The sequence below is a fragment of the Macrobrachium nipponense genome, chromosome 14 (assembly GCF_015104395.2).
Source record: "Macrobrachium nipponense isolate FS-2020 chromosome 14, ASM1510439v2, whole genome shotgun sequence".
In the NCBI taxonomy this organism is placed as follows: Eukaryota; Metazoa; Arthropoda; class Malacostraca; order Decapoda; family Palaemonidae; genus Macrobrachium; species Macrobrachium nipponense.
This window is the reverse complement of record NC_087207.1, coordinates 23,667,782-23,689,246: the sequence shown is the minus strand read 5'-3', so window position 1 is coordinate 23,689,246 and position 21,465 is coordinate 23,667,782. Positions and strand designations below refer to the sequence as shown.

At 36.2% G+C, this 21,465-nt stretch overlaps 1 protein-coding gene across 3 annotated transcripts in view; it reads left to right on the top strand.

Moving 5' to 3' along the window:
- The first annotated feature begins 52 nt into the window (after positions 1-52).
- LOC135226384 (urea transporter 1-like) overlaps positions 53-21,465 on the top strand; it is a 50,696-nt gene continuing 29,283 nt past the window's right edge. Inside the window, exon 1 of one of the 3 annotated variants that reach the window (XM_064265861.1) lies at positions 53-171. The gene's annotated coding sequence lies outside the window, so the exon portion shown is untranslated. Of the gene's footprint in view, positions 172-16,916; positions 17,023-17,050; positions 17,067-21,465 lie in introns of those variants that run through there. The other 2 variants (XM_064265860.1, XM_064265862.1) reach the window with 2 other exon arrangements.

Below are 21,465 nucleotides of genomic sequence, written 5' to 3'. Positions count from 1 at the left end.
ATCTGTTGGGAATAAACCAAACGACTGAAGTGGCCATCTGCTCTTTATTCGTAGAACACATTCTAGTCAGTGGCATTAATTCTATCACCGTACAAATTTATTACCAGCGACATAACTAGAGGTCATTTGGGTTTCACTAACCTTATAGAAAGGATCTGCTTCAGTTTAGGGGTAAGTTAAGACCAGTATGTTTAAACTTTAGGCTAATTTTAACGCTGGTTGATATACGCATCGTCTCTGTCATGCCTTTTTGACTTCACAGTCGTTGGATAAGAAGCAGTTTCGTGAATTAACGTTTTACTCGCTTGTTTTAAAGACGTGATTCGCCGTTACTGTGTTAACGTAACTTTTAGCAGCGTTTACTTAATTAGGATGTCATAATATTGGAGCTTATGAGAATTAACTGTACATAGGCTTAGACTGAGCAATTTCACATAGATTTGCATAATTAAAGGCGCGTAATAGAATACTTAACCTAATTATTAAGCCTGCCTGCACATTTACCTTTAACTTTGGTACTCAATTTGTCTTAACTTGACTTTGTAGCGCCATCAGTGGATCTCATGCGGTGCGCTGTAGGCATTATTTAAGGTTCTTTTGCAACTCAAGGTTCTTCATAGTCTCTTTCCTCCCTCTTACTTTCCACCCTCTCCTAACAGTTGATTAATTTGCAACTGCGAGGTTTTCATCCTGTTGCACTTTTCAAACCTTTTCACCGTCAATTTCCGTTTCAGCGCTGAATGACCTCATAGGCCCGAGCGCTTGGCCTTTGGACGAAATTCTATATTCAATTCTGGTGCGTCATGAAATTATCTGGTGACAGTCCATTTTAACGGAGATCTACTGGTTACTTCTAAAAGCAAAAAAAAAAAAAAAAAAAAAATGAATGCTCATGCGTTCTAATATCGGAGGTCCTTGAACGACATACCACACAAAGGGTAATTGTGCTTTTGCTCACTGATACAGAATAATAGAAGCAAGACGAACGCAGATCATATTGAAAAAAAGATTATTTTATTCTGAAACTTTCACAAAGAATTTTTTTTAATGCAATAACTTGGAAATACGAAGCTGTTGAAGAAATCTACAAATAGTAACTTTCAGAGTGACGAGATATGGGATGAAATAGTCAAGGCTTATAAAAGTTATAGGCTTATTACAGACAAAAAAAATTTGATTCTTATAGGCCTACTCTAATGAAGATATATTCTCAATTGAGGGAATAAAGGTTTTGTCGGAAGAAACTGGATCTGATGTAAATGTAGGCCTATCCTTTTTTGTTCTGTTACAGATTAGGCCTAACCTTTTTTTTCCTGTTACAGATTAAGGCCCTAAGTTTGTTTTTCTGAACAAAAACTTAAACCAAAAACAAAGGATTAAAAAGGACAAAAACCTAAAAACCTTTATAAAAGGAATTTTTTAATATATAAATAAATACTTAAAAATAACTAGAAAACCTTTTGTTTTTTCTGTTAACGGATAGGCCTAACTTTGTTTTTCTTATACAGATTAGGCCTAACCTTTGTTTTTCTGTTACAGATTAGGCATAACCTTTTTGTTTTCTTGTTACAGATTAGGCCTGGCCCTTTTTTCCTGTTACAGATTAGGCATAACCTTTGTTTTCTGTTACAGATTAGGCATAACCTTTGTTTTTCTGTTACGGATTAGGCATAACCTTTGTTTTTATGTTACGGATTAGGCATAACCTTTCTTTTTTCTGTTACGGATTAGGCATAACCTTTGTTTTTCTGATACAGATTAGGTCTAACCTTTGTTTTTCCGTTACGAATTAGGCAAAACCTTTGTTTTTCTGTTAACAAGGAATTAAGGGCATGAACCTTTTGTTTTTTATGTTACGGATTAGGCCATTAACCTTATTCTTTTTCTGGTTACGGATTAGGCATAACCTTTGTTTTTCTGATACAGATTAGGTCTAACCTTTGTTTTTCCGTTACGAATTAGGCAAAACCTTTGTTTTTCTGTTACAGATTTAGGCATTTTTTAACCTTGTTTTTCTGTACGGATTAGCATAACCTTTGTATTTGGAGTTACAGTTAGCTAACTGTTTTTCCTGTTACAGATTTGGCATAACCTTTTTGTTTTCTTGTTACAGATTAGGCCTAACCTTTTTTTCCTGTTATAGATTAGCTTAGGCCTAACCATCTTTGTTCTCCTGTTACAGACTAGGTCTAACCTTTTTTTTCCCTGTTACAGATTAGGCCTAACCCCGTTAATTAACTTACTGCCACAGGCCATAGAGCTTACAGCTTTCCACCAATGCCTTCAAATGCCTCAGTCAATTCATTAGGAGCCTTGAATCTCTTCAGTTTAGCCAAATCTGAAGTGTCATTTCTAATCACATGCAGAATGAGCATTTTTTATTGTTATATGTGTGTTCTATAATCTTGGCCTTCAATTCCTTGCATACGACAGAAGTAGGGTCGAACCTTGACCTTTTTTTCTTGCTATTTCTTCCTATAAGAAGCAAATTACTGCTGTCATCTTCCTCCTCATAAAATCTTCTCGACCTTCGTAAGTTTGCAAATACTTTTTTCTACCTCGATTACTTTTATTATATTTCAGTCTTCATCCACTTTCTTCCCGTTCATGCGTAGCTTTGTGCCCAGTAATTGCGTTTGCCAAATCTGCTGTTTCCTCTTGATTGCTTCCGTCAAGGAAGTGATGCTTCTGCTTCGTAGTTTTGTCTGTCTGTGTGTTAGCAAGGTTACGCACACATTCATTTGCAGACTTTGGCGCGGATTTTGCCAAACTGTAGGCCTAGTTTTTGGTAACTGTTATATTTTGCCAGAGACAGGACTATATCTTCTGTTTTTGGCAACAGGATGTTATATTTTGCGAGCTATAGGACTATATCTCCTTTTTTATGGTAACAAGATGTTATATTTGCGAGAGATAGGACTATATCTCCTTTGTTTGAGTAACAAGATGTTATATTTTGCGAAAATGGGACTATATCTTTTTTTTTTGTAACAATATGTTATATTTTGCGAGAGATAGAACTATGTCTCCTTTTTTTTGTAACAAGATGTTATATTTTGCGAGAGATAGGACTATATCTCCCTTTTTTGGTAACAAGTTATATTTGCGAGAGATAGGACTATATCTCCTGTTTCTTTTTCTTTCTTTTTTTTTTGGTAAAAAGATGTTATATTTCGCGAGAGATAGGACTACATTTTTTTGTAGGGGAAACTGCAAGCACTAGAGAGTAGCAGAGATTTTGGGAGTTGAGGTAACACTAAAAGAATTTTGAAATGTTTGAATCGCTTACCAAGAACATGTTCTGCATAACTGTAAATCTTGGGCATTGCATCATGACTTAGTTGCTTTGTAAAAAAACAAATTATTCGACTGTTTTAATCAACGTTTGTGTAAATTAGTTCATGTTTTATGAGAATCTTAGTTAAACTATATAAATATTATCTAGTGCTTCATCTTGTATAGACTAAATGTAGTCCGGAACGTTGGTCAAAGAAATTATATATATATATATATATATATATATATATATATATATATATATATATATATATATATATATATATATATATCTGTCCTTTACAAACAAAAACGATCTACTAGTTGACGAAAGGCGATCAAATCGACCGTGTACTGAATAAATATAAAATAGTAACCAACACGCTCCAGCCATTAGCGTTCAAACATCAGTCATCCTTGAACTCACGTCTCGAGCGATCGAGCTTTTAAGAGTTCTATCACGTACGGCTAAAGTGCTCCTGGTAGAATCAGATTTCAAAACGTTACTGCCTCAGGACTTTGTACTTAGGACTGAAAGAATGCTATAGGGAAAGTATAGGTCTTACAAGTTATTGTTTTAAAATCACGTTGACCCTCTCGCAAATAAACTGGTACTATACTATGTTTTTCAGTGTCAGCTGGTGTTGAGTTTGAAATCGGGTTACATAGGCCTACGGCGATGTAATTTAATAACTCTATTTTTGTAACAGTACAAAATTTGTAATGTAATTGTGATTCTCAGATATCAGAAAATGTTATCGGTTTGGTAAATAACGTTCATATATTTTTGGAGGTAGAATGAAAAATTGCCAAAACCGCAATTCAGCTTTTAATCTCGACTTAACAAGGGATGAGTCTCTCTCTCTCTCTCTCTCTCTCTCTCTCTCTCTCTCTCTCTCTCTCTCTCTCTCTCTCTCTCTCTCTCTCTCTCTCTAAGCCTACGTGCATTTTTCTTAGGTGTTGTGATGTCTTTGTTCATTTTTATCATAAGTTGTTGTCAGTCCCATGAACTGCAGACCGTTCTATGATTAAACCGTTTTCTGCCCATGAACGCATTTACCTTAGAATGAATTATGGATAATAGAGTCTCTGCTTCATTCGGGTAATTGGCAAGGAAAAAATATACAAGTTTGTTCTGTATATAACCTTCCTTTACCCTTTGTAGCTAGGTACAAGTCTAACTCGAACAGTAATGAGATCTTTTACGTAGATCGTCAGTAAGTTTTGTAATATATATATATATATATATATATATATATATATATATATATATATACATATATATATGTATATATATATATATATATATATATATATATATATATATATATATATACAAAGGTTTCAAAAGACAACCAGTCCTCATTGTCAAGTATCCGGGTTCTTGATAATGAGGACTGTTTGTCATTGAAAGGTTATATGTAACTATTTTGAATAAACAACTCCCCTACATACCATCCAGTTTGAACGTAGGTACTTTTAGTAATATATATGTATATGTGTATGTGTGTGTGTGTGTACATAGATAGGCAGCTATGCATACAAGTGTTACTGAGCAGACTCTGCGTGCGCGCACACAGACACACACACACACACACACCTTCGCTTAAACAAACAATTTGTTAAACCTACAAACAGTGATAACAAACACGGCGTGTTAAGAGTACCGTGAGACTTCTATCACACGGTAAGAAACGGCCTGAGAGAACGAGGAATACCGATGCATCAGCACATTCTCTCTCTCTCTCTCTCTCTCTCTCTCTCTCTCTCTCTCTCTCTCTCTCTCTCTCTCTCTCTGTGGGGGAATCCCAGACGAGTGCCTGGAAGCAACCGCAGGCAGAGGGTATTCGCTTCGTCGGGTTTTCCCGTCGTAGGAAACTTGGGGAAAAAAAACTTGTTTGGAAATAATAACAGACATCGAGGTTTTAGTAGACTCGCATTACAGTGAGAAAAAAGGAGGTTATCTTTTGCGTCTTTTTTAAAAGTACTTTCTTTTCTCAAACTTATGACGACGCAGCTTCTAGTTTGTGATTTGGATGTGCTGTTGCAGTCGCTTGTAATCTGGGTGTAGAGTTTCATTTGCTTGTAGTTTTGGTGTTGTGTTCCAGTTGCTTGTCATGTGAAAAAGCGGTTTTATTCGCTTGTAGTTTGGGTGGTTTGTTTCAGTTGTTTGTACCGTGGGGTTGGTGTTTAAGTTACTTGTAATTTGGACTTGTAATCTGGGTTTAGGGTCTCATTTGCTTGTATTCTGGAAGAGTTATTATACTTGCTTGTAATCTGGATAGTGTTTCATTCGCTCGTAGTTTCAGCTGCTTGTAATCTGGGTTTAAAGTTTCATGTGCTTGTAATCTGAAAGTAGCTTTTTTGCTCGCAATTTAGGTGTTAGTTTCAGTTGCTTGTAATCTGACTGTAGAATTTAATTTGCTTGTGATCTGAGTTTAAAGTTTCATGCGCTTGTAATCTGAACGTAGCTTTTTTTTATCGTAATCTGTACATGGTCTTTCATTGCTTGTAATAATAGGGATGTTACATTTAATTTCTTTGTAATCTGGGTGTGATATTTCATTTGCTTGTAATATTGATGGTATTCCAGTTGCTTGTAATATAGATAGCATTTCATCTGCTTGTCATTTGGGCGTACTGTTTCATTTGCTTGTAAAGTAGGTGCGGTGTTCCTCCATTTGCTTGTAATCTGAACGTAGCATTGAATAAGTCATAAATCTGTTCTCAGAAAATTTTGTTTACTGTTTACCGTTCAAAAAAAATTATTTGAGTCAACAATTTATTACATAATTTTTTTTAATGTAGATGCAAATAAAAAAAAGAACATATATATTGTTTAGTTACTGCCTCTACCTAAATTCGGTAATCAGATTAATATAAACAAATAATCTTCATAATTGCTTTTAATCTGATTCTGATGACATACCCGCCGCTTGTACAAAAGTTTAAATCTGCGCATTTTTTGTCATATCTAACTATTATTAAATCTTTCGATATATTTTCTTTACACATTTATATTTTTTTTATTTTCGTGCACACGCTCTTGCTTAGGGCCGACCCTCAGGGAACCTACTTAAACGCGTCGACATAAAAATAAATTGTACACAAAGTCCGGTTAACTCGTAAAAAACGAATGGAAAGTCAAAAGTTAGTTCTTGCGGTTTGTTTAGGAAGTCCACGAACTACAGCAGAGAGAGTTACCAGGATTAGGATGTCTCAAATACTTGGTAGTCCATAATGTGCTCACTTATATCAGCAGGTTTTACTGTTTATTCACAGTGTCCTAATGATTTTGTCTCGCTTTCTTTTAAAGTCTTCCATACTGTTGCTGTTTACGGCTTCTGGTGAGAGAGGATATTGTAGACCGTTAATGCAGAAGAGAGAGAGAGAGAGAGAGAGAGAGAGAGAAACCAGAACCGTAAGTGAACGTACTGTAAAGGAAAAACCTTCGATATGTGGAACATTATGAAAATAAATCATAGGAAAAAATGACATACATTAAGTCGTAAGTCTCTTGTCAGAGGCATTTTACGAATCAGTCTTTTTAATTAAAGGCAAGATATAATATATGTCAACCGTCAAAGGAAATTAACTTTTAAAGCAAAGCAAATGTGACGTAAATAGTCATTACTAATCTGCCAACTGTAGACATACGCCAAGTCATTTAAGTTCACAGAATAGACGACAAGGCTTCTGCTCAAACGAGTAGTTCAGGTAAAGAAACCACCTTTTACTTTCTAAGTAAACTGTGTTTGCTTACTGCTAAGGTTAAGTAGCGGCTGATTTTACAACCGACTAGTGAGCAAGAGTTTGATTTTTTATAGCAGGACTGAGAAACGTAATCAAAACCCAGGACAATTTAAAAATAAAGTGTTTAAACAACCACCAGGAATTCTGTGAAAATTTGACCAATCAAGGATTCTTTGCCTTCCGTCACTCGACATCAATTTTTCTGTCTTTTTTTTCCCTTTCTTTTCGCATCTACCTTGGCACCAAATGAAGCAGCCTTGATTTCTGGTTAAATATCCATCAATCTCGAAACCTTGGGCGGGGTCGAAATCGCTCTCTCTCTCTCTCTCTCTTTCTCTCTTTGTCAGTGAAGCGTTCAGAGAGACACGTACGATATACTTGAGTCTGGACTGTGAGCGGACGAAAGTGGTTTACTTTGGTACTACAGATAGCCAAAACGCCTTGCTTGGACAAATTCAGCTCTGCTAACTCATTTTTCACTCAATATGAAACATTCTCCGCTGCTGATTCGTTTCCACTCATTGTCGGGGCTTCTCAGATGCCGCTGACTCATTTCCAATCATTTCTGAGACGTTCTTAGCTTGGCAGAGGTAGTCAAAACACATTTTTATAGACAAATTCAACTCTGTTTACTTATTTTTCACGCATTATGAGACATTCTGCGCTGCTTCTGATTCATTTCCACTCATTTCTTAGGCTTCTCAGATGCCGTTGATTCATTTCCAGTCATTTCTGAGATGTTCTTAGTTTGGTAGCCAAAATACACTGGAGAGACAAATTCAAAACCGGCTCATTTCCACACGTTGTGAAACACTCTGCGTTTCTGATTCATTTCCAGTCATTTTTTTGAAACTTCCCAGATGCCGTTGACTCATTTCCACTCATTTCTTGGACATTCTGGGACACCTGGGCTGTTAACGCTTCATATATCTGAGACACCCTGGTGTGTAAATGAATATACTAGTCTCTTTTTTATGCTGTGTGGCTGATTTTTTAAATGATTTCTTTGGAACATTATACTCTACTAGCTCGTTTTATTATTATTATTATTATTATTGTTATTATTATTATTATTATTATTATTATTATTGTTATTTTGAGACCTTTTACACTGTTTACTGATTCTCACTCATATCTGAGACACCTGGCGTTGCCAATTCACGCTGATTACTGAGAACTCACCACTAAGACCTACCTTTACCCTTACGCCGTTAAACAGGACTTATTCTTGCGAAGATCTACGCTGTTTGTTCTATGAAACAAGTAAAAAATACGCCGAAGTTTCTTCGGTGCAATCGAGTTTTCTGTACAGCGTATACTGCTGTATGAAACTCTCAGTCGTGGCCATGAAATCTCAGTAGCAGCCCATGAAACTTTCAGCCACAACCCGGTGGTAGCCTGTGTTATTGGCACCTACAGCGGTGCCAGACGCATGATCATGACTAACTTAATCCTTAAATAAAAATAAAAAATAATGAGGTTAGAGGGCTGCAATTTAGTATGTCTGATGATTGGAAGGTGGATGATCAACGTACCAATTTGCAGCCCTCTAGCCTCGGTAGTTTTTAAGATGTGAGGGCGGACAGTCAGACCAAAAAAAAAAAACATTTCAATAGTTTTCTTTTACAGAAAGCTAAAACTGAACTAAACCTGAGAAAATATGTGTTAAAATGATTCATTCTACTTCATTGAGGTCACTTCCTGCAAAGTGGAATCAAACAATGGGTCACCAAATGCTTTCCAGAGAGGAAAACATCCCAGTAAGCCAGTCCTGTCATGGCGAACTGCATCGCAGCTCTGCAGAGCAGAGAAATGCGCAGTTTCCGTTCGCTGATGGCATAGAATTACGCCCTCCATAACGAGTGCATCCTGGTATTGACTCCCTGGCATCAAGGTGGTTATGTGTGTGCAATGTTTCCTTGCAAATTAGGTGTTCGTTCTGTCCAAACACCTTCCTCTGAAGGAGGAGAAGAAGAAGAGGAAGAAGAAAATGAAGAAATCTTCCACCGACTTGTAAGAAGAAGAGGAAGAAATTAAGGATACAAAAAAAAAAAAACTGTTCAAATTGCCACTTGCGATTATGTTATTTTATTATTATTTTCTTTTGTCCGCGCTGCAGGGAAGGTTAGAATATTTTTTTCATTTGTTTATTTACTTTGTCTCGTTCGTTAGCGAGGTGACGATGATGTTGGGAGAGAGAGGAATGTAAATTCTGTATGGGGAATTGAAATTTTGTTGTGTTTCGTGCAGTCAGTCTTGGCGGATGTTTGCGGTCTCTGAATATTATTATTATTATTATTATTTGGTATTGCTTTTAAAAGACCAGGCTCTTTCTCTGTATATGAATGGTAAGATTCTCTCTCTCTCTCTCTCTTCCATCTCTCCTCTCTCTCTTCGTCTCTCGTGCTCTCTCTCTCTCTCTACTCTCTATATATATATATATATATATATATATATATATATATATATATATATATATATATATATAGAGAGAGAGAGAGAGAGAGAGAGAGAGAGAGAGAGAGAGAGAGAGGTGAATACACAAAGAACTTCCCATTTGCGCGATCAATTACAATTCTACCCAGAGGAAAGACGCATTCCTCAATTTCTGGTTCAAGTTCGTTTTTAGCAATTCGAGGAAATGCCTCTCGTCACCTGATTCTATTCGTCAGAATTACGTCACGGGTATTTGAGGAAGTCAGTTTTCCCCCCTGCGTATCTGTCCTTCATTCCAAATGGGGAGGGGGGAGAGGGGAAGTAACGCATACAAGGCGTATACATACTTAATTATTAAACTATTGAGTCTACGGCTATGCTGAGGTTAAGCTGAAATCGATCGAAAATAGAAAAGTTTCAGATGGTTCGTTCGAGACTGAGTTACGAAATTTTTTATATAATTTTTTTTCTTGTTTTTCTGTTCGTCATTACCAATGATAGGGGGGGGGGGGGAAATGACGCATGTGAGGTTTGCGTAATTATCAGTCGGTTTGTTTAGTCTACAGCTACTGAACTAGAGCTGAAAAGCTATCTAGACTAGAAGAGTTTCAGATGGTTCGTTCGCCATCGAGACATCTCGCTACGAAACTTTGGATGTCTTATTTTTCTTCTTCTTTATCCTGTACTTGTTCGTCCACTACAAATGAATCGAGGAATAACGTATTTGAGGCATTCTTGACTATCAATTGATCAGTGCAGTCTGCAGGTAGTACTGAACTTGGAGCTAAAAATCACTCCGGAACTCGAACGGGGTTTCATATGGTTCGTTCGACCTCGAGATATGACGATTAAATAAAAGTGCGCGCGCAGAACAGAATCGCCGCCTCCAAGACAGATTTCGTGACACCATTGTGGTTTTCGTCTAATTTAGATATGAAGGGTCTTACAGCCAATCTCCAAAGCGACTGGAAAAGCAAGGCCAGGGTTCACTTTCTTCCAGCTGAAAGCTCTCTAGCTGGAATCGTCTCGGCAAGGATGTTTTCCGAATCGATCTTGGACCGTCAGTCGAATGAAACGATTCAAACAAACTCGAAAACGGTTTTGCGCGAGCGAATTCAAACGCGGCCGAGCGGTTTTCTGCTCCAATTCACGCGCAATCGAACGATTTCTTTTATGACTAAATTTCTATTAACGGTATTAAATGGACACACGTTCAAGAGCACAAAACGAAAAGGGATAAACTGAAGTTCATAACAGGACGCAAGATACAACAATGACGCTGAGACTAATTTAGCGTAATGTTTTTTCCCTTCGCGTACGCAGTGACCTGCTCAGGGTCAAAGGTCACGTACTACTGGGAAAATTGGCCCTGTTGTATACGCGTCAAGGACTCATTCGTCCTACCAATGCTTGTTCACAGGCTCGGAGGAAATATAAGTAGCAATAAAAGGTTTGTAATGATGTGCTAGTAACTCGCGGCCGTGTATAACCATTATTAACCGCACTTAGTATAACCGGTTTGAGCTGGTTCTTCAGATGCGGTTTTAAATTGTGCACAGTATGTACTGTGTGGTTTTGTACTGAGAGTAACGTCCTTTGAGACGAACGCAATTACACCACATTCGTTTGACAGGCTTAATGACAACGGTGAAGGAGAGAGAAAGGAGAAAATAAGAGTTTCTTTAACCGTTAATGATGCAATACCGGCGATAGTTTTAGCGGCGCGAAAGGTTGCTATCGAGCTAGGACCATGTGATCTGTAAATGAGCTACGGAGCTATCTGATGTCTAGGACAGACCCTTACGACGCTCCTGATTGGCTTTCCATAAGCCAATCACAGAGCTGAAAAGTCTCAGTCTCTTCTCGAAAGTTCTCATAGGCAGGATGTATGTTCCACCTCTCCTGAGGGATACTTTTGAAAGACGTATCCCTCTGAAGAGGTGGAACATAGATCCTGCCCATGTGGACTCTCGAGAGAGACTGAGAATTTCCAGCCCTGTGATTGGCTTATTAACAGACAATCAGGAGCGTCGTAAGGGACTGGGCTAGACATTAGATGCACGGTTGATGTGACTCTACTATACTACTAAGTGATCTGTAAAAGATAACACGTTTACTTTTTAATGCACTGCAGCTAAAACTAAAATTAAAAACCTCTTTCTTGTTATATTCCATTGCTACCTTACTGGCTTATTTAAAACTAGAGATATAGTCTTTACTATTTTTTAGACCGTAACAGTTAAAGATAGAAAAATATTCAATACGCATTTTAGAACAATTTTCCACTCACATTTTGTCCTTAACGGTCTTAAAATAGCATTTATTGACAATGGGCTATAATATTAATAATAATTTTATCCCGTAAACCACTGAATATATCTGAAAATCTATGACCTCGTGGATATATATAACTTTAGAGAACTAGGAAAAATCTTACTTTTACGTCGTAAGACTGCTAATTCTTTTTTAACCGGATACGTTGATTTTTTTTTTCCTCCTTCCAAGACACACCGCTAACATTCCTAAAAAGGAAGTTGACGCTACTGGAAATTCCAATTATCAATTACAGGCTAAAATTGTGTTGAAATTTTACGCGTACTGAGAACTGGAATACGACTTGTATAGAGCTTTTGCAAGCGGCTCACTACTTCTTGAAGTGAGCGTTGAAATCACCATATAAATATCTCGTTAGATTTGTTTTTAATTTGTTTTCTCGACTGATTTTCATCATTCCTCATCGCTTTGCTTTCCTCCAAGGGGCGACTGGGTTCTTTTCTATCGCTCTCTAGAGGGTGAGGTTTGTTGATTGATTAGGGATTAAATGTGAGAGAGAAAAGGTTAGTTGCGTGAAACAGAAATAATTTTTCCTTGAAAATAGACTGACACGGAAATCAACTAAGAAAAAAAAAACAATAATAATAACTAAAATGTAAAATGCATGGTGGTATAATGGCATTTACATCTCGTCACTGGGCACAGGCTTAAATTCAAGCTGTAGTACGTGGAGGAAGTCACGTGCCATATCTATTTAAAAACAGCAGGTTCTTGGAGTAAACAACCTTGCTCCTTGAGGTCTGACCGTGACCCCTGGAGACTTAGCTTGCTTAAATCATATTCGATATCCAGAAACTATTGATGCAGATCAGACACCCAGAGGTGGTAGTCTTCGGTTCCTTAGTCGCCATTTGCTTCATTTTCAAACTAGAATATTTCACTAGGGAAACGGAAATCAGGGAGGAATGATGTTTCTCGTTCTTTATAAGAGATGACACTATTTGACTGAAAACAATCTATGGAATTTTCATAACTGTCAATGGAATTCATTTACGAAGAAATTGGAACAAATATTACCACCGGTCACAGTGTTATACACACATATGTGTATATATATATATACACACATGCATACGTCAAGCTTGCAATGAGGACACTTGTGCCCCGGATGCATACTATGTTTATGCATGCTTGCATGCACTACCTTAGCATAGAGAGCATGCAAGCAAGGTGTCAGCACTGCACACTGCATACCAAATGCATTTTGTGTGTATGGTTGTAATAATAATATATTAAATATTTTATATATATATATCTATATATTAATATAATAATATATTCTTAATTATATACATTAGTTATAAATATAATATTTATAATAATTATGATCTCCACCTATCTAAGTTTTTCTCTATACACTATTGCTTCGTCTCTCTCTCAACTGGATGTTGCGACGCCAGTTTTAGCAACCATAAATCAGTAAATAAATCCCTCAACTGGAAGGGTGGCTTTATGTTCCTATAGCCTATAGGTTGAGTTGATTAATCGATCACATCGATAAGTTATTGTCCACAAATCAGTGATTGAAGGATATTTTTGTCACGTAATTCGGAACCAAGTAGATAAATAAGTAAAGCAATTAATTCGCAATGCTCAGATATTAATAAACACAAATCCCTGTTCATCAGTATCCAGTACACGAACAAGATGGTTTGGGTGCTAAACGGTCAAGGATCCAACACCTTTCCTCTCGTATGCTTGTGTATACGATTAAATCAGATCTTGAGAACATGGTAACCTTTCCCGTAGGATATCTCTCAAAACCAGTTTAGGTGTATGCCTTCTAAAACTATGTTTGTACAGCTTTCTCGCATGATTTTATGGATATTGTAACTTAGGTACTATATAGTTAGGTGTAGTACTATGGTACTCAACGTATTCCGCATTTTTTTCAATATATTCACGGCATGCGTTCAAACGCTGGAAATCTATAGTCTCATATATATTATTTTAGTTACTTCAGTCAGTTTTAATGTTATTCTCATATGATTTTTAATTCATTAATAACTTTTACTGTCGTATATGACCGTTCGATAATGCGCTATCTACCTACGTTGTGAATAACGATTGGAATACCTCACGAGAAGACGGAAATCGGCATAGCAATTTTTCGAAAACCCATTATTCGAAAGGCAATTGTTCGAAAAGTTTATTTTCGAAAACCAAATATTCGAAAACAATAGTCCGAATGTGTAATTGTTTGAATTTACAATTGATCAAAATACAAAATATTCGAATAAGCAGTTTTTCGAAATGAATATTGTTCGAATCTATAATATAATTTATCTAACCATATGGGATAATAGGATTAATGTTAATAAACGATTAATTTACTTTAAATTTATTAGTTTTCTTAACATATCTTTGCACAATTCATCTTCAAAATAATCTATTACCGGAAGTAATTCAGTGGAAGATAACTCCTCTTCTACTAAATTTTCAAAATTTTCATTGACTCTTTCTTCTGGGATAAATCCCAGTGCTAATAGCATTCGAATTTTGACTTCAAACTCTCTTCCTCCTGACCTGAGTCAAAAAGAAGAAAATCCTCATTCTTGAAAGTCTTCATATACTACTACTCGACTGAGAATACTATATCCTTCCTATGATAGGGTGTAGACAGTCCACGATTTTCTTCTGAGCGAACCCTTCTAATTGAGCGCTTAATACTGTTGACAGTAGGCAATCCCTGAGCTCCAGATGCGCTAAGTTAATCCGAAGATGCATTTGCAATTATATAATGAGAGGAGTCACGTGTACCTTTTGCGTCGTCTTTCACTTTTTCACCTGCATGATTATATTCTTTAGAAACGGTAACATCTTTCACTGTTATAGCGCGATATTTAGTCATTTGAGAGAGAGAAAGCACCAACATATAAAACTGCCATCGGGCTACTTTCAACAAGTCGACGTTACTCTTGGATTCGAACAATATTTATTTCGAAAAACTATTTATTCGAATATTTTGTATTTCGATCAGTTGTAAATTCGAACAATTGCACATTCGGACTATTGTTTTCAAATATTTGGTTTTCGAAAAATAACTTTTCGAACAATTGCCTTTCGAATAATGGTTTTTCGAAAAATTGTCCGCACACGTCTATAGTCTCATATGTCATATTTTAGTTACTTTAGTCAGTCTTAATTTTATTCTCATATAATTTTTAGCTCATTACTAAATTTTACTGTCGTAAATGACCGTTCGATAATGCGCCATCCACTTACGTTGTGAATAACGATTGCAATACTCATGAGAAGACGGAACTCGGCCTAGCAAGAGCTAGGCCGTGGTTTGTGACCTCTCCACTCGTCTCCGATTCCAAGGCGGTGCGTACCGGGTAAATTTCCAGAAATTCCCCCTCGCATACCCGAAGACCTTAGTCATCGGTTTAAGGGTAGCTTTCTAATAACCGAAAGAGGGAACGCAGCTAGGAGACTGAGGAGGAGGATGTGTTCAAATATCCTCCGGCCATGTCAACTCTTTACGAGGCATCTCGCAACTCGAGATATATCTGGTTTGGTCCGGATGAGCCGCTAGTGCTCAAGTTTTCGGTGTGTGCATAATAGTGGGAAGATTTGGGTATTCCTCTTTCTGTCCTGACGTCAGTTGTATAATCTCCAGTTTTTATGGCTTATAGATACTCTTGTGTTAACGTTTATAGTACTACACACACACACACAACCTCCCCAAAGCCCCCCCCCCCCCCCCCCCCCCCACCCCCCCCCCCCCCCCGCAAACACACTGATAACTTTATGCAATGTAAGGTCACCGATCCTTTGACCAAAGTATTCCCGATATTATTTCAAGATTTTACTAAATATTAATGGCGTTAATTTTTACCTTTCCACTTTTATATGATGAAATATTTTATACGTCACCTTACGGCCGTTGTAAGATGTTTGTTTGAGCGAGCTGAGAATTCAGCATCTCGAACTTGAAGCAAATGTTTCTTATTTGATAAGCAGGCAGACAGAGTCTAACGCCATAGCTCTTCTTGTTATTTATCCAATTACTACTCTATCCCTTCTATCTAATCTATTTTTCAATACTATTCCTTGTTTATAGTTATTCTTTTATTCTCAATTTGTTTACCATAGTGGGTTTAATCACTTAATTGAAGAGTCTGGTTGTTAGTCATATCGGAAGGTTAAAGGTCTTTACAATGTAAAAAAAAAAGTCAAAGCTCTTTATCAGTAACTAACATTTTTCTTTTTTATTTAAAAAATACATTTTAAAGGTTATTTTACAATACAATACATATACAGTATATGTAATTTATGTACAGAATCAACAAATATAGTTATATTTTTATAGCTCAACATACTTGAATTTACTATGTATATACGTATACATATACCCAGAAACTACCTAGGTACATCAAAGAACCTCCTACAAAAAGATCATTACTTAGAATAAAAATCACATGATGGAGCCTTCGGTGGAAACCTCGATAATATTCATTAGGCCTAACTGTTGTGGTTATAGTAGCTTTGAAAATTGTAGCTGTTATAGTCCTTTAGACTGTTAGATTTTTCTGGTTATTTAGCTGTCTTTCTTCTGTTTAAAACACGGTAAGTTGTACGTGAAAAGGGAAAAATCAGAGAGTAGGCGAATAGACCTTGAGCGAACTGCAAATAGCAGTTACGAACAGGTGGATGAGAATCGTAGCAAGGCACGGTCTATTATACCTAGACCTAGGTAGCAAGATGCAAAATAGCAAACAACTACAGACGAACGCGTAGTATAAAGCAAGCAGGAGAGAGTATCGCTTTTAAAGTAGCATTACGGTCTCCCTTCAGACTCGACTATACGTTGCATCTGCCAAAACAAACGACGCCATGACGTCAGGACCGTAGGAGGAAAAAACGCAACGAGGAAAACGCTGCTACGGGATTGCCTATGAGTCCCACCAATGAGGTTCCAGCGAGTTCCCCGGGTCTCGCCTCTCTCTCTCTCTCTCTCTCTCTCTCTCTCTGCCTGCTTGCTTTGATGACGTCGTTTTAGAGGGTTAAGGGGGCTCAAGTTGGGGCTGATTAGGGAAGGGGTTGGGAGGAGGGAGCGGAGAAGGTGAGATAACGTGCTCTGGGATCTTATATAGAAGAAGGAGGGGAGGGGAGGAGAAGAAGATAGCGTTCGTCGGGCTCTGGAAGATGGTCGCGTCTCAGTAGTGCTCCAGGAGCGTTCGTGAGAAGACGTCCCCGAATACTCTCTCCTCCCTCGAGGTTTGGATGACTGAGTTTGTGTTTTAGTGGAATAGTTTCTTTAAGTAAGGCGTTTAAAACTTATGTTTTTTTTTTTTTTCATTTTGATTTTTATCTGTTCAGTATTGCATGCATTCGCCAACACCTTTTATTTATTTATTTATTTATTTGCTTTCTCTACATGGTATTAAATTTTTTTTTTACGAAAGATAGCGGATATTTCTGAATAACTGAAACATAATTCTTCATTAAACAGTATTCAAAAGATAGCTGATCTTTCTGAATAAAAAAAGACATAATTGTTATTAAGCAGTATAATCCAATTATTAAAAATTGTAATAGTCTTTTACAGTTACAAGATATACAGTGTCTTTCTATTAATTTAATTCTGCCGACGATAACAGAAACACAAAAGAAATAGATACGATAAGCTACCCATTTCTTATGTCATGTAGTTTAAGAGTGGCATGAGTCTGAGTAATTCAGTTTACCAGTGGTTTTATTTATTCTTAGTTCACGCTTTTTTTTTTTTTTTTTTTTTGTAGACGTGACTATTTTTAGGATATTGTTTCTTCAGCTAGTGTGTATATTTTGGTTTAGTTCGGGTGATTACAGGGAGGAGTATGTAATAACTGTAATTCTAGTGCTCTTAAAAAGAACCAGGTTTTTCTATTATTCATTTTTTTTAAATTCTGCTATTTGATTATAGACGAAATGGGGACATTGTTTTCCTTTTTGGGAGCGATATATACACAGTAATATATATATATATATATATATATATATATATATATATTATATATATATATATATATATATATATATATATATATGAATAACTTGATCACGAAATATATAAAACTTTATGCTATGTATATAGCATTATATTATATATATCTATATATCTATATATATATATATATTATATATCCTTATAGTATATATATATATATATATATATATATATACTATATATATAACAGAATGGTTATAATATTAAAGCTATTCCATTATTAGAATATTTAATTAAGAACAAACGCTACATGACGTATCCTGCTTGTATCTATTCTTCGCCATCTCCTAATTCGTTTGCACATCCTGGAGCCGACTCTCTCTCTCTCTCTCTCTCTCGTGGTGAAGCTAATGCATACAGATTACAGTTGCAAAACGAAGTGTAATGCAATATTGTTCTCAAACGTAAGCGTGGTCCTGCATTAATACCGTCTACGAAGGGGGCATCTGTTTTCACGTAAGTGTTGCAATACGGGACATTATTAAGGTTTGATCATGACGTCAGCGCTAATAACGTCGGTTTGTTTTAATGAGGTCGGTTTTAATAACGTCTGGAATCGCAGTGCAGTAGGTGGCGTTACGAACTTTTTTGTGTGGTTATGTTACGGTTTTGAGAGAGATATATATATATATATATATATATATATATATATATATATATATATATATATATATGTGTGTGTGTGTGTGTGTGTGTGCGTGTTTGTATTCTTATATTATATATATATATCTATATATATATATACTATATATAATATACATACAAAAATATTAAATGCACACACCCATTCTTATAAATGTGTTTGTTTGTGTGTGTGTGTGTGCGCGCGCGCATCAAAGCAAAACCAGTCAGCCTGCCCACTATTCTTAGAAGCTAACATCGCTATATAATGTTCAGTAATCAGTCCTACGAGTCCTATTATTACGCAGGATATACGATGGTCCTAAAAGGACGCACCTGTTGTTAGGATCAAGAGGAGCCCCATCTTAATCTCCTGTGATCAAGGTGTGTGTGTGTGTGTTTTGCGTCTTGCTTTTGACGTCCTGGATTCAGTTGGCCTTATGCCAGCCAGCCAAGAGGTCACTGCGAAGCAAGCGTTTCTTTGCAGGGTTCAAAGGGCTTCGTAAGATGTTCGTTTCGTATGTAATGTTTATAAAGCTATACTAGATCCACATCAACCGTCCATTTGACGTCTAGGCCAGTCCCTTACGACGCTCCTGATTGGCTGTTGATAAGCCAATCACAGGGCTGGAAACTCTCAAGTCTCTCTCTCGAGAGTTCACATAGGCAGGATGTATGTTCCACCTATCCTGAGGGATGTTTTTGAAAGACGTATCCCTCAAGGAGAGGTGTTCGGAACATAGATCCTACCCATGTGAACTCTCGAGGGAGAGACTGAGAGTTTCCAGCCTTGTGATTGGCTTATCAACAGCCAATCAGGAGCGTCGTTAGGGACTGGCCTAGACATCAAATGCACGTTTGATGTGAATCTACTATAGGACATAATAATGAAGTGTGCTCATCATGAATTTATTTTGATTCCACACGAATTTCTGTATTTCCCATGACCTTTGTTGCTTCTATCAGATAAACACCGTATAAATATGGTTTACCTTCTGAATAATAATAAAATAATAATAATAATAATGAATAATAATAATAATAATAATAATAATAATAATATATAAAATAAAAATTATAATCAGCTCACTGCCTCAAACCAATGACCAGAGTTTCTTCGAAATGTTTTTTTTTCAACTTACTCCATCAAAAAACAATTTTAGTTTATTATTTTTTTCCCTCAAATATTTTCGTACGTATTCGCTTGCAAGTTTCACGTCCCAGTATATAAAAAAAAGGGACTAATTTTTTTCGTAGTAATTTTTTCCCTCCTACCGCCTACTAGTTCTATCAGCTCCATCAAAAATCTAGTTTTTTTCCTTTAAATATTTTTGCACATATTCGTTTGCAAGTTTCACGTCATATATTAGATCTGTCGTAGTTTTTTTTATAACGTCTGCTCGTTCTATCACCTCCATAAAAAATTTAATATATATTTATATTATATATATACTATAATATATATATATATTATATACAACAATACATATATATCATATGATAAGATATATATATATAGATATATATATATCTATATATATCTATAATTATATATATACATATATATATATATATATTTATATATATATATATATATATATATATATATATTATATATATTCGTACGTATTCGCCTGCAAATTCCACTTCCAATAATAAAAATAAAAGACTCCAAATTTTGTCGCAGTTTTTTCCCCTAACGCCTACTGGTTCTATAAACGCCATCAAAGATCCAGTTTTATGTTCTCTCTTTTTATAGAATATTTTCGTGCGTATTCCTTGCAAGTTTCACGTCCCAATAAAAAAATAAAAAATAAAAACTAGATTTCTTCCTCTATCAAGTTGCCTACGCCCCAATGCTAACTAGTAGTACACTAGAACTGTGCAACTAGAAGAATGCAACTAGATTTTCCAGTTTTGTCCAGTAGCGGGCGCGGCGTTTCCATGACGGGGGTCTCATGGGGTGGGGGTGGGGGTGGGGGGGAGATTGGGTACGATGCCCAAGGGGTATAGTTTCAGGGGGTATCGAGGCACATTATGCAAAAGCCTTTGATGAGGAGATAATCGGTTTCTTCGTCGTTTGTTATTTTTCTTTTAATCTTTTGTGTTTTTATTATTCCTTTTCATTATTCTTTTATTATTATTTTCTCTTGACTTTTTCTATAATTCTTCGCTTTCTTTTAGTATTCTTCTCTTACTTTTTATCATCCTTCTCTTATTCTTTTTACGATTATTCTTTTATTCTTTTGTTTTTTATTGTTTTGTTATTTTTCTCTTATTCTTTTATTACCTTGTTCTTTCATTATTCTCTTAATTACCCTTCTCATTCTTTTAATATTATTTTCTCAAATCTTTTTCTCTTTTTGGCAGCGCCAAATTCTCACGCGCATCTTCATGCACGAGTTATTCTCTCTCTCTCTCTCTCTCTCTCTCTCTCTCTCTCTCTCTCTCTCTCTCTCTCTCTAGAAAAAAAAAATTCTCTCTCTCTCTAGGAAAAAATTCTCTCTCTCTCTCTAGGAAAAAATTCTCTCTCTCTCTCTAGGAAAAAAATTCTCTCTCTCTCTCTAGGAAAAAAATACTCTTGAACAATCCTGACCACAATGAAAAGAGAGATTGTATTCTTACATCGATAAATTTTGTAATTCTATCTCTCTCTCTCTCTCTCTCTCTCTCTCTCTCTAAAAAGCTTGTAAACAATTCTGGCCACAATAGAAAAAGTGGCTATTTTCTGATAATCGATAATTGGTGTTATTTCTACTCTCTCTCTCTCTCTCTCTCTCTCTCTCTCTCTCTCTCTGTGTGTGTGAGTGTGTGTGTGTGTGTGTGTGTGTGAAAAGCTTGTAAACAATTCTGGCCACAATAGAAAACGTGGCTATTTTCTCATCATCTGAGTCTCTCTCTCTCACTCTCTCTCTCTCTTGACAACAATGGAAAAAGAAAGAGACTTTAATCTCTGATAATTATCGATAACTGATGTAATTCAATGAAGGCTAATAATAGCCAAGAATAGAAATGACAGAAATGTTTATTTATCTGGTGGCATCTCGTGA